This window comes from Pan paniscus, chromosome 6, assembly GCF_029289425.2.
Source record: "Pan paniscus chromosome 6, NHGRI_mPanPan1-v2.0_pri, whole genome shotgun sequence".
Classification (NCBI taxonomy): Eukaryota; Metazoa; Chordata; class Mammalia; order Primates; family Hominidae; genus Pan; species Pan paniscus.
Window position 1 is genome coordinate 186445029 of NC_073255.2, and position 19236 is coordinate 186464264.

Below are 19236 nucleotides of genomic sequence, written 5' to 3' on the forward strand. Positions count from 1 at the left end.
GAGGCTATGAAGATAAAACTTTATACATTTAACTAAGTTAAAATTTACATTTTCTTCAAGGCAAAAACCATACAAGTAGATAAATGAGCAAATGACACAAAAGAATTCACAGAAGAAGACATATAAAAGACTTTTGAGCATGAAGAGATGCTTAGTCAAGGAAAGCAAATTCAAACAGCAATGTAACCTCCTTATTACCTTATTAACGTGCTTATTACAGAGAGCGAGACTGTGATAACAGACTGTAGGTCTGTGCTGCCTGCTGCAGTGCACCTCCCCATGCTCTTGGTGCTCCCATACACGCCAGGCGCCTTCCAGGTGCCAGCCCTGGCTTCCTTCCTGGGCAGCAGGCTGGACGTACCATCAGGAGTTGGTATATAAACTGGCTCCCAGAACTGCCCGTAGTGTCGCTGGCTTGCACATGTCCTGGATGGCCTACTGGGCCCAGAAAAGGTGAAATGTGAGGAGCACACTAATCACAAAATGACCCAAGCCAAGTCGAGCCAATCCTGGGCTAGACTGGCCAAACCCCATGATATGGTTTGGCTGTGCCCCCACCCAAATCTCAACTTGAATTGTATCTCCCAGAATTCCCCTGTGTTGTGGGAGGGACCAGGGGAGGTAATTGAATCATGGGGGCTGGTCTTTCCCATGCTATTCTCGTGATAGTGAATACGTCTCAAGAGATCTGATGGATTTATCAGGGATTTCTGCTTTTGCTTCTTCATTTTTCTCTTGCCGCTGCCATGTAAGAAGTGCCTTTTGCCTCCTGCCATGATTCTGAGACCTCCTCAACCTTGTGGAACTGTAAGACCAATTAAATCTTTTTTTTTTCCCCCCCGTTTCAGGTGTGTCTTTATCACCAGTGTGAAAACAGACTAATACAGGCCAGCTGATGCAGACATACTAGCCAAAATTAAATGCCTGTTGTTATAAGTCAGTTTTAGGGTGTTTTGTCATGCAGCATTATTGCAGCACACCTGACTGATACAATACTGTTACATACAGATCTAGTTCATTAGTGACATACACTTTCCTTTTCCACCCCCCTATTAATTACCCCTGTGTTACTTCCAGATTAACAAATAGTAAGCATCTTTTATATGTCTTTGTGCACATTTGCTGGAACTTCTCTAGGATATATATCTAGGAGTCAAAGAGCTTTTAATATTACAAGAGATTGCCAAATTTCTCTCCAAAATGATTGTTTCAATTTACACTCAACCAACCTTGTGGCATGAGCCACAGCACCTGGATGGTAGTTGGTTTTAACTTGCATTTCCCTAATAGCTGCTAAGCTTGACTCTTCACCTGTTTATTGGACATTTCGGTTTCCACTTCTCTAATTTGCCTACTCAAATCATTGGCTTGCTTTTCTATGACTTTTTTTGGTCTTTTCCCTATTGATTTATAGAAGTTCTTTATATATTCTTGGCTACAAGTTCCCCTAATCCTAGTGAATCTAGTGCCAGGAACAGGGAAGGAAGGAGGAAGTGGGGAGAGAGGGCAAGATCAGACAGCCTCATTTCTCCTTCTGCTCTTCAAAACCATTGTTGCTGGGCGTGGTGGCTCACACCTGTAATCCCAGCACTTTGGGAGGCCAAGGCGGGTGGATCATCTGAGGTCAGGAGTTCGAGAACAGTCTGGCCAATGTGGTGAAACCCCGTCTCTACTAAAAATACAAAAAGTAGCCGGACGTGGTGGTGAGCGCCTGTAATCCCAGCTACTTGGGAGGCTGAGGCAGGAGAATCGCTTGAACCTGGGAGGCAGAGGTTGCAGTGAGCTGAGATCACGCCACTGCACTCCAGCCTGGGCGACAAGAGCGAAACTCCACCTAAAAAAAAAATAATAAATAATAAAAAGAAATTAAAAAAAAACCATTGTTAAAAAAATGAAAAGCAAACCACAAACTGGAAGAAACTATTTGTAAAGCATATATCTGTCAAGACTTGTATCTTGAATATATAAAGAACTCATACTTAAACAACATGACAAACCTAAGTTTTAAAAGTGGGCAAATTTGAACTCTTACTTCACAAAAGAAGAACTGCAGCCCTACCTTAGATCATGCACAGAAATAAATTTCAGGAAGGTCAAAGACCTAACCCCAAAGAGCAAAATGTCAAAGTGTTTAAAGTAAATCATAAGAAAATGACTTCCTGACATCAGAAAAGGGAAAAATTTTCTAAATCAGGCTGGGAAAAGATCGCTGTGGTACATATTTATGAAAGATTGGCATCCAGATTATATAAACAACACTGACAAATTAATCTAAAAAATACAGTTGAAAAATTGGCATGTATATTCCCAGCAACTCACAAGGAGGGAAACTTGAGTGGCCAGTCAGTAGGTGAAAAATATACTTAGCCCCATTAGTAATCAGGGAAATGTACATTAAAGTCACAATGAGACATTTCATACTCATCAGATGGGCAAGTTATGTCTGCCAGCACAAAAGGCTGGAGAGGATGGGGGAAATGTAAGTAGGGGTGCAAATGGAGGCAACCCCACCCCATCTCCACAAAAAATTTTTAAAAATTAGCCAGGCTAGTGGCTTCTACCTGTGGTCCGAGCTACTCAGGAGGTTGAGGCGGGAGGATCAACTGAGTCCAGAGTCCGAGGCTGCAGTGAGCTAGGATTGTGCCACAGAACTCCAACCTGGACAACAGAGCAAGATCCCATTTCTAGAAAAATAAAATACAGAGCAAAACAGTAAAATAAAATAAACCACTGTGGATGTACAGAGAAAACAGAGTGGCCTGTGAAACGCAGTAGCCATACTTGGCAATTTCAGCTGTGAAGACACAGCCAGGGAAAAAAAATCAAAGACTGGCTTTAATATACATTAAATACATATATTCGTTATAGAGTTATTCCATATTTAATAGTTATTCCAATAACTATTAGCCTTATAGTTCAAATATTTCTTATACCAGATAATTCTTAAAAACACTTCATATCCTAACATCAGAAAGAATTTTATAATTGGATCTGGGACCATTTGACAATGTACTTGCATGAAAAAAAATCCAAACCTAAATTATGCAGGTTTAATACGCAGCTTACGTCACATGAAACTGCCCTCTATAAAGCAAGCATTCTGTACATATAATTAATTTTAACTTGATGAAAAGAGCATCTCACGGAAGAAAACATGTAATGTTGAGTAGAACCACTAGAGAACGAGGAGATATTTCTTCTCATTTATCTGTGATGTTTCATTTCATTTGAATGAAATCAGTTAAGTATATAATTAGGGCCCATAACTCAGTTCAGTTTTATTTTACAGTAACATTTAAACCCTAGAAAAAAACAACATCTTGACCTGGTTTCCTCTGCTATAAGTGGCAATAATTACAATCATCTCGCTATGTCTCAAGAAAACTAAAGTAGGCAGTTGGTTTATCCAAATCCATTCCTCCTTCTATTGTCCTTGCTTTTGGAGGCCTGTTTAGCTACTTACCCTCCTCCAGGGTCCAGAACATCAGACAAGTTCTCCTGGTCCCCACTCCAAGGAGAAAGTCTTCAAGAATCTAAACCAGTCACAGTAAATCCATTCCTATTGCTCTAACCAGGTTAGGCATAGGCAGATGGGGCAAATGTGCTGGGAAGGTTTCTGGGAAAGGGTCTCCAAATTCTTAAAAAGTGAAAGGGAAATCTTCTATCTCTGTATGGAAATGTCCAAAGAGGTGATCTAGGAATTTGGCAGCCACCCTGGACCCAAGGGGAACAAACAGAAGAGCTCCAGCTAGTGCCCTAGGCTGCATGTGCAATTCCATCGCTGAGCTGCTAAAACAACAGCCCTAGAGCTGCCTCACTTGGGCTTCCTGTTTGGTGAGCTAACAAACCCCTTTTTGTTCTGAACATTTTTATTGAGCTTTATTTTCAAAAAAGCAGCCTGATTCATGCACATATCTTTAGAAGAAATTTAAAATGCCCTAGAAAAGAATATCTTCAGTTTAAAATCTAAGCAATTTGGAATTTACAGGAATATATTCCTCTTAGTTCCAGTTACTCACCATTAAAAAATAATGGTCCTCAGGTTCAGCTCGAAGATATTTAAAAACCACTTGCTCCATGAACCTTTCCATAAGATCCCAGTCTTCAATGATTCCATGTCATATCAGCCACTGGAGGAAGAGAAACCAGAGTTGTCAAGCCTCAGTTCGCAACAATAAGAGCAACAGTTTAACAGTGGCACAGAAGAAACTGTGTTATTAAGAATAAAGGTCTCCTTCTTATTGCAGTTTTTGTTAATTCTTGTAAAGAAACAACAGCATTTGGAAAAAAAAGATTAAGTTACATTATTGTTCATATTTTCCTCCACTCATTTCCACAAACAAAGAATCACCTTAACAATGACACGGAGACAGGCCAGGCACAGTGGCTCATGCCTCTAATCCAACGCTTTGGGAGGCCAAGGCAGGAGGCTCACTTGAGCCCAGGAGTTCGAGACCAGCCTGGGCAACATAGCAAGACACTGTCTCTACAAAAAATTAAAAAATCAGCCAGGCATGGTGGTGCGTGCCTGTAGTCCCACCTACTTGGGAAGTTGAGGTGAGAGGATTGCTTGAGCTCAGGAGGTCGAGGCTGCAGTGAGCCAAGACGGCATCACAGCACTCCAGCCTGGATGACAGAGTAAGACCTATCTCTAAAAAAACAACAACCAAAAATACAATGAGGAACCGATAGAAAACTGCAGCTAATTATCATACAATTGGATCTGGAGCTTTAAAAAAAAAAGTCTGCTTAAATAACGTCAGTGTTTCTTTTTAATTAACCAATCTGCAATTTTCCCTCATCTGACAGGTTAGTCAACCTGTCAACAATTTTCCAGAGGAGGGGATCTTGCTTTCATGTGTGACCTGGTGTTTCCTGAGTCTATTCTGCATTCCAGGGATCTGTTAATTCCCTTAATTCTCCAATCAAAAATACCCCCATTCAAAACCAACCATCACCACCACCTCTATTCAAACATAAGAATTCAAACATAAGAATAGAAACACATTCTACAACTCGCAAATACAACTTCTAGATGACCATTTTGCATTACTCATCCTACTGCTCTACACTTAGAGAAGCAAACACCTGTCGGAAATTTACCTTTGTAGCATATGTAGGTTTATCGATGGCTTCATCTCCTATGAAAAAGTCAAGGTCATCAACTCCCCTCAACACTCTCCTTTGGGCTTGGTCAACTACCTTTGCTGACTCTCTGATGGCAATACCTTAAAAACACACACACACACACAGATTTCTATCACTATCCATATCTATTTAAATGATCAAAAGGGATAATATCCTTATATACACACAAGTAAATTTTCATTGTTAGGGCTCCATGTGGGGTGAAGGGTGCTCACAGAAAAGACAATGTCAATGAGTACATAAAATAATACAGAAGCAGGCTATTCTATTCTGGTATGATTTTCAGAATAGGACAAAGGAAATGAGCTGCTCTACTTTTATACTGACAGAAGGTCCATTGCAAAATTTCTCAGTTTTATCTGGAAAAATCCCTCAAGATAGTAAGTGAAATGCCTATACATCAGTAGGTTCCAAATTTAAAATACAATACAGAAGGGGACAAAATTCTGTACAATACAGAAAAGGAGAGTAAACTGAAAAATAATGTCTATAATAAGACTCTACATCACATAGCCTTAAAATGTACTTTTAGTCTTGTTACAGGAAGAAGAAAAGCCGTTAAAATTTATCCCATTAAAAGGATAAATTAGAATGTTATTGGTTAATATCTGTAGCCCAAAAAAGTACCATAATCAAATAACTATTACATAAAAATTCCAAATATTAATGGCTTTATAATTCATTATTTTAATAAGATCTTAACCTTAAATATTTGGGAATATACTTAGCAGTAAATAATCATATCAAACTTCACTCCAGAATTTAACAGCTAATGAAATGTGGAGGGCATCACAAAGATTCCATTTTCCATTCAAATTTCTAACTCCTGCTCACACTCTTGAGCTCTCCCATGAGCTATTTTCATCCATCAGGTCTCGACATCAACACCATCTCCTCACTTGAAGGCTTCCTTGACAACCTGCAGTTCTGCACACGTGTTTGATGCTTCCACTGGCCCTTTTATTCCTGCATTAAGGCATTTTTCTGGATGAATTACAATTGTTTAAGATCAGTCTACCAAACTGTAGATTCCTTGACGTCAGATAACATCCATCTTTTACTGTCTCTCCAGTGGGAGGCTCAGATGTCAATAACTAATAATAATAATAAAAGTTTACATTTATTGAACACTCTGCTAAGTGTTTCCTTTTGCACACTATTTTATTAAATCCTCACAATAGCTTATGAGACAGGTACTATTATCTGCATTTCACAGAAATGGAAGCTTAACAATCTATCAAGGTCACACAGCTTCTAAGACACAGACAGGATTTGCACCTAAGCAGGCCGCTGGCTATCAGAATAGACATTAGAGAAATATTTGTTAAATTAACATTTTACTCCACTAAAATATTTATTGTGGGTTTGAAAAATGGTCAAACTATACCTAAATAATTCTAACATAAACCTAATTCCATAAATATACTAATGGCTTCTCACTGTCCTTAATGTATTTCTGATGAAAGTACGACTCTGTAGCTATACAAATGTAAGTGCTAGATAAAATTTCTCTGAATCAAAATCTTTGTGACTTACTACACAAAGTGATGTACAGAGTCAGTACAGTCCTTATCAAAATACCAATGGCATCCTTCACAGAAATAGAAAAAATAATCCTAAGTTCACATGGAACCACAAGAGACCCCAAACAGTCAAGGGAATCTTAAGCAAAAAGAAGAAAGCTGGAGGGATCACACTACCTGACTTCAAAGTACACTATAAAGCTACAGTAATCAAAACAGCATGGTACTGGTATAAAAACAGACATATAAACCAGTGGAACAAAGAGCCCAGAAATGAATCCATGCATTTACACTCAACTGATTTTACACAACAGGCAAAGTGTAAATGTTACTGGGGAAACTGGATATCCACATGCAGAAGAATGAAAATGAATGCTTATCTCTCAACCATATACAAAAATTAACTCAAAATGGATTAAAGACTTCAATGTAAGACCTGAAACTGTGGAACTATTAGAAGAAAACGGTAAAATGCTTTATGACATTGGTCTGGGCAAGGATTTTTTTGGACAACACCTCAAGAGCACAGGTAACAAAAATAGATAACTGGAATTACATCAAACTAAAAGTCTTCTGCACAGCAAAGAAAACAATCAACAGAGTGAAGAGACAATCTATAGAATGGGAGAAACTATTTGCAAACGATCTACCTGACAAAAGATTAATAATCGAAATATATAAAGAACTCAAACAGCAATAAAAAAAACAAATAACCCAAGTGAAAAATGAGCAAGAGACCTGAATGGACATTTCTCAAAAGAAGACATACAAATGGCCAACAGGTACATGAAAAAATGCTCAATATCACTAATCATTGGGGAAATGCAAATCAAACCCACAATATCAATCACCTCACCCCACTGAGAATGGCAATTATCAAAAAAGCAAAAGATAATAAGTGTTGGTGATGATGTGACAAAAAGAGAACCTTTATACACTATAGGTGGGAATGCAAATCAGTAGAGCCATTATGGAAAACAGTATAGAGGCTCCTCAAACAATTAAAAATAGAACTACCATATGATCCAACAATCCCACTACTGGGCATATATCCAAAGGAAATGAAATCAGTATGTTAAAGAGCTATCTGCACTCCCATGTTTACTGTAGCACTATTCACAATAACCAAGATCTGGAATCAACCTACGTGTCCATTAACGGATGAACAGATAAAGAAAATGTGGCTTTATAAACAGTGGAATATTATTCAGCCCTTTAAAAAAAAAAAGGAAATTCTGCCATCTGCCCACAACATGGATGAACCTCGAGGGCATTATGTTAAGTAAAATAAGCCAGGCACAGAAAGACAAATATCACATGGTCTCATTCATATGCAGGATCTTAAAAAGTTGATCTCATAGAGGGAGGCTATAGAATGGTGGTTACAGGGGGCTGAGGCTGTTCGGGGATGGGAAGGACAAGGAGATGTTGGTCAAAAAATACGTAACTACAGTTAGATAGGAGAAATAAATTACAAGAGATCTAGCATACAACGAGGTGACAACAGTTAATGATGATATATTGCATTCTTAAAAAATGTAGAGTACGTGTTATGTGCTCTCACCACAAAAATGATGACTATATGAGGTAATGCATTTGTTAATTAGCTAGATTTAACCATTTACAATGTATATATACTTCAAAACATCATATTATACACGATAAAAACACACAATGTTATCTGTCAATTTAAAAAAATAAAATCAGAGCCAGCTGTGGTGGCTCATGGCTCGTGCATGTAATCCCAGAGACTCAGGAGACTAAGGCAGGAGGATAGCTTGAGCTCAGGAGTTTCAGAACAGCCTGGGCAACATAGCAAGACCCCATCTCTAAAAAAGCTAAAAAATTAGCCAGGCACAATGGCACACATGCCTGTAGTCCTAGCTACTTGAAAGGATCACTTGAGCCCAGGAGGTTGAGGCTGCAATGAGCTATGATAGCCCCACTGCACTCCAGCCTGAGCAACAGAGTGAGACCCTATATCAAAAAAGTTTAAATTTTTAAAAACTGTTTTTAATTAAAAATTTTTTTAAAATCCTTGTGACTGAATTTCAGGAGAGAGTAAATAATGTTTCTAGGCCAGGCACAGTGGCTCACACCTGTAATCCCAGCACTTTGGGTGGTCGAGACAGGCAGATTGCTTAAGTCTGGGAGTTTGAGACCAGTCTGGGCAACATGGTGAAAACCTGTCTCTACAAAAAAAAAAAAAAAAAAACACAAACACAAAAACTAGCCGGGGGTCCCAACTACTTGGGAGCCTGAGACAAGGGGATTGGGAAATTGAGGCTGCAGTGAGCCATGATCACGCCACCACACTCCAGCCTGGGTAACAGAACAAGACCCAGTCACAAACAAAACAAACAAAGAAAAAAAAGTTTCTGATATGAACTAATTTCTTCAAACAGTCCAGCCAAGTTAATTTTTCTGCACAGCTACTTCATGAATGAGCACACAGACTCTGAAGTTATGAAAACCTAGGTTTGAGCACTTACTAGTTAGCTGACTTGAAGAAAGTTATTATTAACCCTCAGTGCTCTCTCCCCCAAAATGCATATACCACTACCTATCAGGGTGGTGAGTATTAAATGGAACAACGTTTACAAAGTGTTTAGCAGGGACTGTGGTAGAGAATAGTACTCAATAAACAATATTATCTATACTAAATTGGAGACCAAATTTGTGACTGGGGAACTGAACAGGTACCCAGACACAACCATTCCAGAGAAGAACTGAGAAAAATATTATAATATGTTTATCCAGCAATTCCACTTCTAGAATTTCATTCTAAAGAAATAATCATTGAGTAAATAAAAGTATATACACAACAACACTCTTTGTAGAACTAATTATAATAGCAACAAATTGAAGGAGGAAAGTTAACTGACCTGAAATCAGAGATCAGGTAAATAAATTATATCAAATCCTTAGAAAGAGCTGCTAAGGCCGGGCGTGGTGGCTCACGCCCGTAATCCCAGCAGTTTAGGAGGTCGAGGCAGGTAGATCACCTGAGATCAGGAGTTCAAGACCAGCCTGACCAACATGGTGAAACCTCATCTCTACTTAAAAATACAAAAATTAGCCAGGCATGGGGGCGGGCACCTATAATCCCAGCTACTTGGGAGGCTGAGGCAGGAGAATCACTTGAACTTGGGAGGCGGAGGTTGCAGTGAGCTGAGATCGCGCCACTGCACTCCAGCCTGGGTGACAGAGCAAGACACCGTCTCCAAAAAAAAAAAAAAAAAAACAAGAGCTACTAAGTTGCCTTTCAGAATATCCACAGTATGACTCCACTTCAGACAGAGTTGCACGGGTGTGTTTAATGTAAATTCAGAAAAATAAGATGGCCAGACAAAGGATTAATACTGGTTAACCATGGATGGTAGAGCTACTGGTGACTTTTGCTTCTTCTACTGGGTATACTGGTTTTTCAGCTATTAAAAAGAAGCTAAAGAAACATAATAAAAGTAAAAGCTAATCGTTTGTTTGTGAGCTAAAGCATTTAACCTGTTACCTCTCAAAATCATTTACCTTTAATGCCTCATTTCCAAATGAAAAGTTTTCAAGGTAAGTCAGGCTATAGAATTTTCTCAAACAGAGAGCTATTAAGCTAGCTAGAAATTTATATTAAAATTTGTTCCAAGACAAGTTAGTAAACATATACAATTATTTCTAAAAGTAGATTATCTGGAATCTCCAATTTACTACAAATGAAGAATAACAACACAGCTGTAAGAGTGAATTTGAGGCCAAGAGCAGTGGCTCACGCCTGTAATCCCAGCACTGTGGGAGGCCAAGGTGGGCAGATCACCTGAGGTCAAGAATTCAAGACCACCCTGGCCAACATGGTGAAACCCCATCTGTTCTTAAAATAAAATAAAAAATACAAAAATTAGCTGGGCGTGGTGGCCCATGCCTGTAATCCCAGCTACTCAGGAGGCTGAGGCAGGAGAATTGCTTGAACTCAGGTGGCAGGGGTTGCAGTGAGCTGAGATCATGCCACTGCACTCCAGCCTGGGTGACAAAGTGAGACTCCATCTCAAAAAAAAATAAAAAAGAGTGAAACTGAAGCCTTTTTCTCAGAAGGGCATCTTGAGGTAACAGGATAAAAAGGTGAAAAGAAAAAGACACAGGGCAGAAATCACTTTCCCCACCTCCTTTTCTCATTCCAACTCACTGCCACATTTGAAGTCTCAAATATATCAAATTATAAACAGTGGCACACAAGTAAAGGACAGAACTTCAGCAGAACTGAAGAAAGCACAAGTGAAGTGGAAACACGGGCTGAAATGAGAAGTGAAGAGGACATTGGAGACCTTGGGCTGAACATGGGCTAGAAAAGTCTTGTGGGCCACGACGACTGAGGTGATCTGTAGAAATAGATAACATCCATCTCTGACCACACCATTCAATGGCACACTGACTGACACCACACAGAACCATCTGATGTACAAGTTTGGTATTCCAAAGGGCCACTGCCAATGTGCCAATACAAGTGACAGATCCTATCCTCTAGGCAAGATCAAACTTAATTGTGTGTGAATCCAGAATTAAACTGTCAAGTCAATATAAAAGATTGTAAAGATAGCCGGGCGCAGTGGCTCACGCCTGTAATCCCAACACTGTGGGAGGCTGAGGTGGGCAGATCACAAGGTCAAGAGATCGAGACCATCCTGGCCAACATGATGAAACCACAACTCTACTAAAAATACAAAAATTAGCTGGGCATGGTGGTGCGCACCTGTAGTCTCAGCTACTCAGGAGGCTGAGTGAGACAGGAGAATTGCTTGAACCCAGGAGGTGGAGGTTGCAGTGAGCCGAGATCACGCCACTGCACTCCAGCCTGGCAACAGAGCAAGACTCTGTGTAAAAAATAATAATAATCAAAAAGAATAAAAATAAATTAAAACACATACACACACACACACACACACAAAGTATACTTCTTTTAACAACTATACAGGAAGCAACTGTATCCATGCAAGAGAATAAAAGTATATAGAGCTTATATTCCAAATATTTTGTCTATACCTATGGAACAAGATGTGGCCCAAACAGTTCTTATGAACACAATGGAGAAATCTGTCTAAATAATCTATGTCACCCAAGCTATCTCTAGTACAGCACAACATACCACAGTCCCCACTTCCACCCCAGCCCAGCAGTAACATGGAGCTCCTCCCCAAGTGAGTGTCAACAAAGGCCAAAAGGAGAACCTCAACTTTGACCCCCACACTGGCAATAATGAAGTGGTATCCCCATTCCCCGCTGGAGTAGTGTCAGAAAAGACTTGCTAAAACACAAAATTAAAATAAGAACCTCATAACATAATACCCAAAGTATCTAGGTTTCCACTTTAAAACTCTCACTGTGGCAAAAACCAGTAACATCTCAACTGAAAAGAGAAAAGACAATGAATAGACAATGCCAACGAGATAACACAGACATTATAATTATCAAACAAGGATTTTAGGATCCATCACAAAATGCCTCAATGAGCAATCTCAAATACTCTTGACTCTTGAAACAAATGGAAAATAAAAGGAAGTCTCAGCAAGCAAATACAAAGCCACAGCAAAGAAACAAGATATAAAGACAAAACCATATGGAAATTCTAGAATTAAAAATCATAATAACTGAAATAAAAATCTTAAGAGATGGCCTCAACAGAAGAAAAGGACAGAGGAAAGAAACACTGAACTTGAAGACAGAATAACAGACATTACCCAGTCCAAACAAAAGAGAGAAAATAGACTGGAAGAAGTAAAAAAAAGAAAAAAAAACCGGGGCCCAGAGCCTCAGGGACATCTGGGATATATAAGAAAAGATTTAGCATTCGCGGATTACAATTCCCAGAAGGAAAAGAGAAAGAAGGCAGGACCAGAAGGTATGCAAAGAAACAATGGCTAAAACTGCCAAATTTGGCAAGAAAAAAAAAAAGGGAAGAAAAAAAGAAATAAACTAATAGATTCAATACTGAACAAACCCCAAATAAGTTAACCCGAAACAAAACAAAAAAAATCCATTCCAAAACACATTATACTCAAACTTCTAAAAACTAAAGACCAAAAAAAAAAAAAAAAAAAATTCAGCTTCCAAGGACATTTCTCATCAGAAATCTTGACACACACACACCGAAAAAAAAGGTACCACAACATTTTTGTGCTGAAAGAACTGTCCATCCAGAATTCTATGTTCAGCAAAAATATCCCCTGAGAATAGAGCAAATCAAGACTTTCCGTTGAAATAAAACTAACACAATTTGTCAACAGCACACCTACTTCAAAAGAATGGCTTGGGATGTTCAGGCAGTCCATTATTTTTGTTGTTGTTGTTTTTGTTTTTGTTTTTTTGGTTTGTTTTTGAGATGGAGTATCTCTCTGTCACCCAGGCTGGAGTGCAGTGGCGCGATCTCAGCTTACTGCAACCTCCACCTCCCGGGTTCAGGCGATTCTCCTGCCTCAGCCTCCCGAAATAGCTGGGACTACAGGTGCACGCCACCACACCCAGCTAATTTTTGTATTTTTAGTAGAGACAGGGTTTCACCATGTTGGCCAGGATGGTCTCAATCTCTTGACCTCATGACCCGCCTGCCTCTGCCTCCCAAAGTGCTGGGATTACAGGCATAAGCCACCGTGCCCTGCCTATGTTTCTTTAATTAAGAAAAAATAAATAAATATTAAAAAGAATGGCTAAAGGAAGTTCTCTAAAGAGAAAAGAAATGACAAAAGAAGGAATTTGGGTACATCAAGAAAAAAGAAAGAACAATGGAAAGATCAAAAATATGGATCATAATTATTTTCCTTTTCCTCTTGCGTTTTCTAAATTATGTCTGGCAGTTGAAGCAAAAATTATAACTGATGTGAATCTCATGAGATTCAATGTATATCAAGGAAAGATTTAAGACAATTATATTAGAAATGGGGGGCCAGGCACAGTGGCTCACACCTGTAATCCCAGCACTTTGGAAGGCCGAGGCAGGTGGATCACTTGAGGAGTTTGAGACCAGCTTGGCCAACATGGTGAAAACCCATCTCTACTAAAAATACAAAAATTAGCCGGGCGTGGTGGTGGGCACCTGTTATCCCAGCTATTCAGGAGGCTGAGGCAGGAGAATCGCTTGAACCCAGAAGGCAGAGGTCACAGTAAGCTGAGATCACACCACTGCACTCCAGCCTGGGCAACAAAGCGAGATTCTGTCTCAAAAAAAGGCACACACTTATGAGTAGTAGCATTACTGCTGAGTAGTATTTAGTGTATGATGTACCACCGTCAGTTTAAATATTAATCTATTGAAGAACATATATTATGCAGATGATAAAATTATAGAGATGAAAACAGAGTAGTGGTTAAGAACAGTGGAGGGAGAGGAGTAAGTGTAATTATATAGGAATAGCACCAGAGAGATCTTGGTAGTGAGAAAATAATTCTGTAACTTTATTACAGTGGTAGTTCAAGGAATCTACAGGTAGAATTACAGTGACATAGAACTATACACACACATTGTACCAACATCCGTTTCCTGGGGCTGGTCTGTTTTTGTTTTTATTTTTTAGAGACAGGGTCTCACTTCTGGTTATAATATTGCACTACAATTTGTAAGATGTAACCTTTGGGGGCAAAATAGGAAAAGTGTACACAGGATCTCTCTAAACTATCTTTGCAACTTCCTATTAATCTATAATTATTTCAAAATAAAATATTTTAAATACAGAGTTTATAAATGACTTAAACTAGAAAATAAAACACTTCAGCTATAATGATGAATCAAAACTAACAAGATTAAACTTAATAATAAAGAACAATGGGCCGGCACAGCGGCTCACGCCTGTAATCACTTTGACAGACTGAGGCAGGTGGATAGCTTGAGGCCAGGAGTTCAAGACCAGACTGGGCAACACAGTGAAACCCTGTCTCTATTAAAATTACAAAAATCAGCCAGGCATGGTGGCACACGTCGGTAATCCCAGCTACTTGGGAGGCTAAGGCAGAATTGCTTGAACCCAGGAGGTGAAGGTTGCAGTGAGCCAAGATCGTGCCACTGTACTCCAGACTGGGCGACAGAGCAAGACTCTGTCTCAAAAAAAAAAAAAAAAAAAAATCCCAGATTATTAGACTCCGCCAAGCCCAGCAGAATACACATGTCCCCCCAATGCACCTGAAACATTCTCTAAAATAGACTGTATGTGAGGTCACAAAACAAGTCTTCATAATTTTTAAAAGGTTGAAATCAACTCACACAAAGTGTCTTTTCTGATCACAACAGAATGAATTTAGAAATCAATAACAGATGGAAAACTGGAAAATACACAAGAATATTTGGAAATTAAACACCCTGATAAATTACCAAAGTATTAAGGAGGAAACCACAAGGGAAACACAAAAATACTTTGAGCTGAGTAAAAACAAAAATACCACACAACATAGCAGAACTTAGGGAATGCAATAAAAAGAGTAATTGGAAGGAAAATTATAGCCATAAACATTTATATTAAGAAAGAAGAAAGATCTCGAATCCACAAACTACACTCTGCCTTACGAAACTAGCAAAAGAAGAGCAAGCTAAACCCAAAGCAAGCAGAAGGAAGGAAACAATAAATAATAGAGCAGAACTAAATAACATAGAGAACAGAAAAACAGTGGAGAATATTACCGGATTAGTCCGTTCTCATGCTGCTATGAAGAAGTACCTGAGACTGGTTAATTTATAAAGAAAACGGGTTTAACAGACTCACAGTTCCACATGGCTGGGAGGGACCCAGGAAACTTACAGTTATGGAGGAAGGTGCCCCTTCACAGAGCAGCAGGAGAGGGAATGAGAGTCGAGCAAAGGGGAAAGCCCCTTAGAAAACCATCAGCTCTCCTGAGAACTCATTGTCACAAGAACAGCATGGGGGAAACCAGCCCCAGGATTCAATTGTCTCCACCTGGTCCTGCCCTTGACCTGTGGGGATTATTACAATTCAAAGTGAGATCTGGGTGGGGAAACAGCCAAACCATTTCATTCACCAAAACCAAAAGTTGATTCTTTGACAAGATGGAAATCAAACAGAGTTGAAAACCCTTTCGTTGGACTAGACTTCATCAACTGTTCTGGGTGCATTTTTAATTTCACAAGAATTTCCTTCAACTTTGCATGAAACCAGAGTTCCTCATGTGTACTGTTTCTAATCAAGTGTATTTTCATGTTTAGAAAGCTATTTTCTAAGGAGCAATTTCCATAGTTCTTATAAATCATGAAACTTGTATAGATGACCATTTTCTACTACTTTAATCAACTCTTTAATTTTTGGTTCAAGGGCACTATCATTAAGGAAGACCCCTTTGAAAATGAACATAGATGGCCGGGCACGGTGGCTCAAGCCTGTAATCCCAGCACTTTTGGAGGCTGAGGCGGGCGGATCACGAGGTCAGGAGATCAAGACCATCCTGGCTAACATGGTGAAACCCCGTCTCTACTAAAAATACAAAAAATTAGCTGGGCATGGTGGCGGACACCTGTATTCCCAGCTACTCAGGAGGCTGAGGCGGGAGAATGGCGTGAACCTATGAGGGGGAGCTTGCAGTGAGCTGAGATCGCACCACTGCACTCCAGCCTGGGCGACAGAGCGAGACTCTGTCTCAGAAAAAAAAAAAAAAAAAAGAGAGAGAGAAAATGATGCAGGAAGAATGACGAATATAGAAATCATAACACAGTCAAGTATAGTGAGTGATAAAAATAAAAAAAATTATAAAGTGTAAAAAACATCACCTCCCACCTGGAGACCACAGGTAATGTGTCAGTCAGAGTTCAAACTTGAGAGTGAAACTCTCAATATTTGGAATATTATAGAGTAACAACCTTTTACAGGAATGGTGTGAGGTGCTATGGAAGTAAAGGTCTGTCGAGTGGGGTGCAGCATCACATGGTGGCCCTGGACTCACTGCAAGTCAGCAGGGCTGGAAATCGGGAAATAAAGACAGGGGTAAGGAAGAGTGAAGACAAACTTGCACCCTGTGTCAGCTCCACTGTGTCTCTCACCACTTCTGACCAATTGTAACTGGGCAGTTTAACTGCAAAATGCATTTTAAACTTTTTACTTATTTCTCGTGCGTTTCAAGATATAACCTTGAAGCAAATTGCAGAAGCCTTTCCCTCTTTGTCTTAAAATGAACTCCACATCCCTCCCTTTCTCACCATCTATACTCCCTTCACATTCATCTACCTGTATGCTAGCATCTAATTATGTCCCTTTTTAGAAGCTCTTGGGGGTAATCTTGAGACAGATGAACCAAGTCTGGAGACCCATCTGCAAAGTTCCAGAGATGACTTCAAAGTGGCGAGTCAACAGCCTCACCATTGTTGAGATGACACCAGCCCGAGATCCAGGTAAACTGGGACCCAAGATAGCCACCAGAACAAGGTACACAGACGTTGTACTCAGCACAATTCTTGCAAGCTTTTCACATCAAGTGTTCCTTTTTTAAACCCCTGTCTTCTTCTCTGCCAAATTGAAGTGGTTGCTTTGGATGGGAACCCGGCCACTTGTTCTTTATTAGTTTTAGTGAATAAAGTCACTTTCTTTCTACCAAAACTCATTCTTGTTAACTGGATTCTGCAGGCGGTGAGCATCTGGACCTGTGTTCAGTTACACGATGAAAACCTCCAGAGCATAATGGCCCCTCCTTCATTCACCTCCCAGGTCTCATGGCTTCACTGTGGCCAGCTCTAGCTCGGAACCATATGTATATAGGGAAAGAGATTCTGAGAAACTCCCACATCACAAGTTGATTATAGCCCAATCCATCACAGCTACATTTCCTAATATTTCTGAGTTTGCATCTCATCTGGTAAAGAGTATGGTGACATGACTGCATCATAGCCTGGTTGTATCACCTGAGATGATGTAAAACTGTAAAATGCCAGGTGGTATATGTATTATTATTCCAACCAGTCGGTCAGCTTTTATTTTAGAGAAGCAGTATCAGAGGTAATAGGGAAGAAGAAACAGTGTATGTATCAATGGATGTGTTCTAAGATAAGATGACGACCTGACACAGACAGCCAGTTCTAGTTGGCAGGGGTAGGGGGTGGCATGAATACTTGCAGTTTGATGTTGTGAGATTTGTCTGGAAAGCACGGGTTGCCTGTGTGGAAGAGTTTTGCCTTCTTTCCACTTCTGCCATAGCCCTTCAGATGTGCTTCTCCTATATCCCATACGTGACGTACACATGTTTAGTTGGTTTGTATGAGCAGTGGCAGCGGAGGCCAGGTCTTGGCTTCCTGGCTGCCACTGGCCCTGGTTACCATGGACGTAAGTATTTCCCTTTCATTCAGGGCAGGGGTTCATGGCCCCTCCTGCAAACAACACTGTGCGTCCACGTGACTATTAAACTGTCAAATTTACAAGATCCACTCCAAAATAAACCCTTATGGTCTCCACAAGCCTATTTCTCCTCACTATTATCTGGGAAGCACAGACTTTAGGAAGGGCTTCATGTTTTATAAAAATGCCAGTGATTATCTGGAAAAAATGACACCCAATTTTCCACCACATCCTAAGACCTACGGGTGTCTACCTAAAAGCTAATATGTTGTCATGTTCCTGCCATCTCAGATATGAAGCTGAAGATATTTCATATGTATGTCCCAGAAATGAATGAAGAAGAAATATACAGTTGCTTGACTACATGACATGCAGCTCCCTGTTGCTTATTCTGAATGTGCCCTGCCTCTAGGAGGAGCTGTACATCTGCGGTGCTGGTAACACTAGACCCACTAGCCTTATCATCATGCACAGCTTTTGTGTTTTCTTCCTCCCTCAGCTTCCACACAACAGCCCTGATGTTTACCAGCAGGCGTCTCTTGTTTAGTCTCATTGTCTTTGGCAAGTTCAATCTCAACCAGATTGTTGTTCTTCTCAAGAGGACTGATCCCAGCAGGCTCCAGCCCTAAAGCGGACTGTTCGGGAGATCTGTGTTAACCTTGTGTTTCAGTCCTCAGTCTCATGGTACTGGGTCCTACCGTGAGCGGAAAATCCCTCTCTACATCAGAACAGCCTTCTGGCCATGCTACAGTCCTCGCTCAGAAACACTATGTGTCTCTGCTACCCGTCTGCTCACCTGCATCTCCTACATCCTATCCAGCATTCTCCCGTCCACACCACTGGGCACATCAGATTTAGCAAATGATCAGTTAATTTACACTCATTAAGCAGCAGTCTCTACGATGAATCTCTTCTAAGCTCAGGACATTTGACACACACTTTGCAAAAATCATTATGTTTCATTGTGGCGAGCTGGCAGGTTCCCAGTTATGCTGAACAATGAAAAAGGGATAAAGCTCTGCAAAAGATAGAGTGGGGAGAGAAAGAAATCTGCATCGCATTGTCAGGACTAAACATTCTTTAAGGAAACCTACAGTGAGTTAAGAATGGCATCTGTGCTACTCTAGTCCAAAACGTGTATTCCCTTCCCCCTAAAAGACAGACAAAGACACCAAGGTACTGAGCACATCAATATAAAATAGGAGAAGAACAAGACAGGACTGCAGTAACTTGGTCTTTAAAATAATCTCTGATTAAAAAGA

At 40.0% G+C, this 19236-nt stretch overlaps 1 protein-coding gene across 1 annotated transcript in view; it reads right to left on the reverse strand.

Annotated features, from left to right (window-relative positions):
- Positions 1-5: 5 nt before the first annotated feature.
- The window catches only part of ACTR3C (actin related protein 3C), a 326821-nt gene continuing 307590 nt past the window's right edge, over positions 6-19236 (reverse strand). The window contains exons 2-3 of the transcript XR_010112668.1: positions 4020-4130; positions 6-435 (exon numbers count right to left, since the gene is read on the reverse strand). The gene's annotated coding sequence lies outside the window, so the exon portion shown is untranslated. The remainder of the gene's footprint in view (positions 436-4019; positions 4131-19236) is intronic.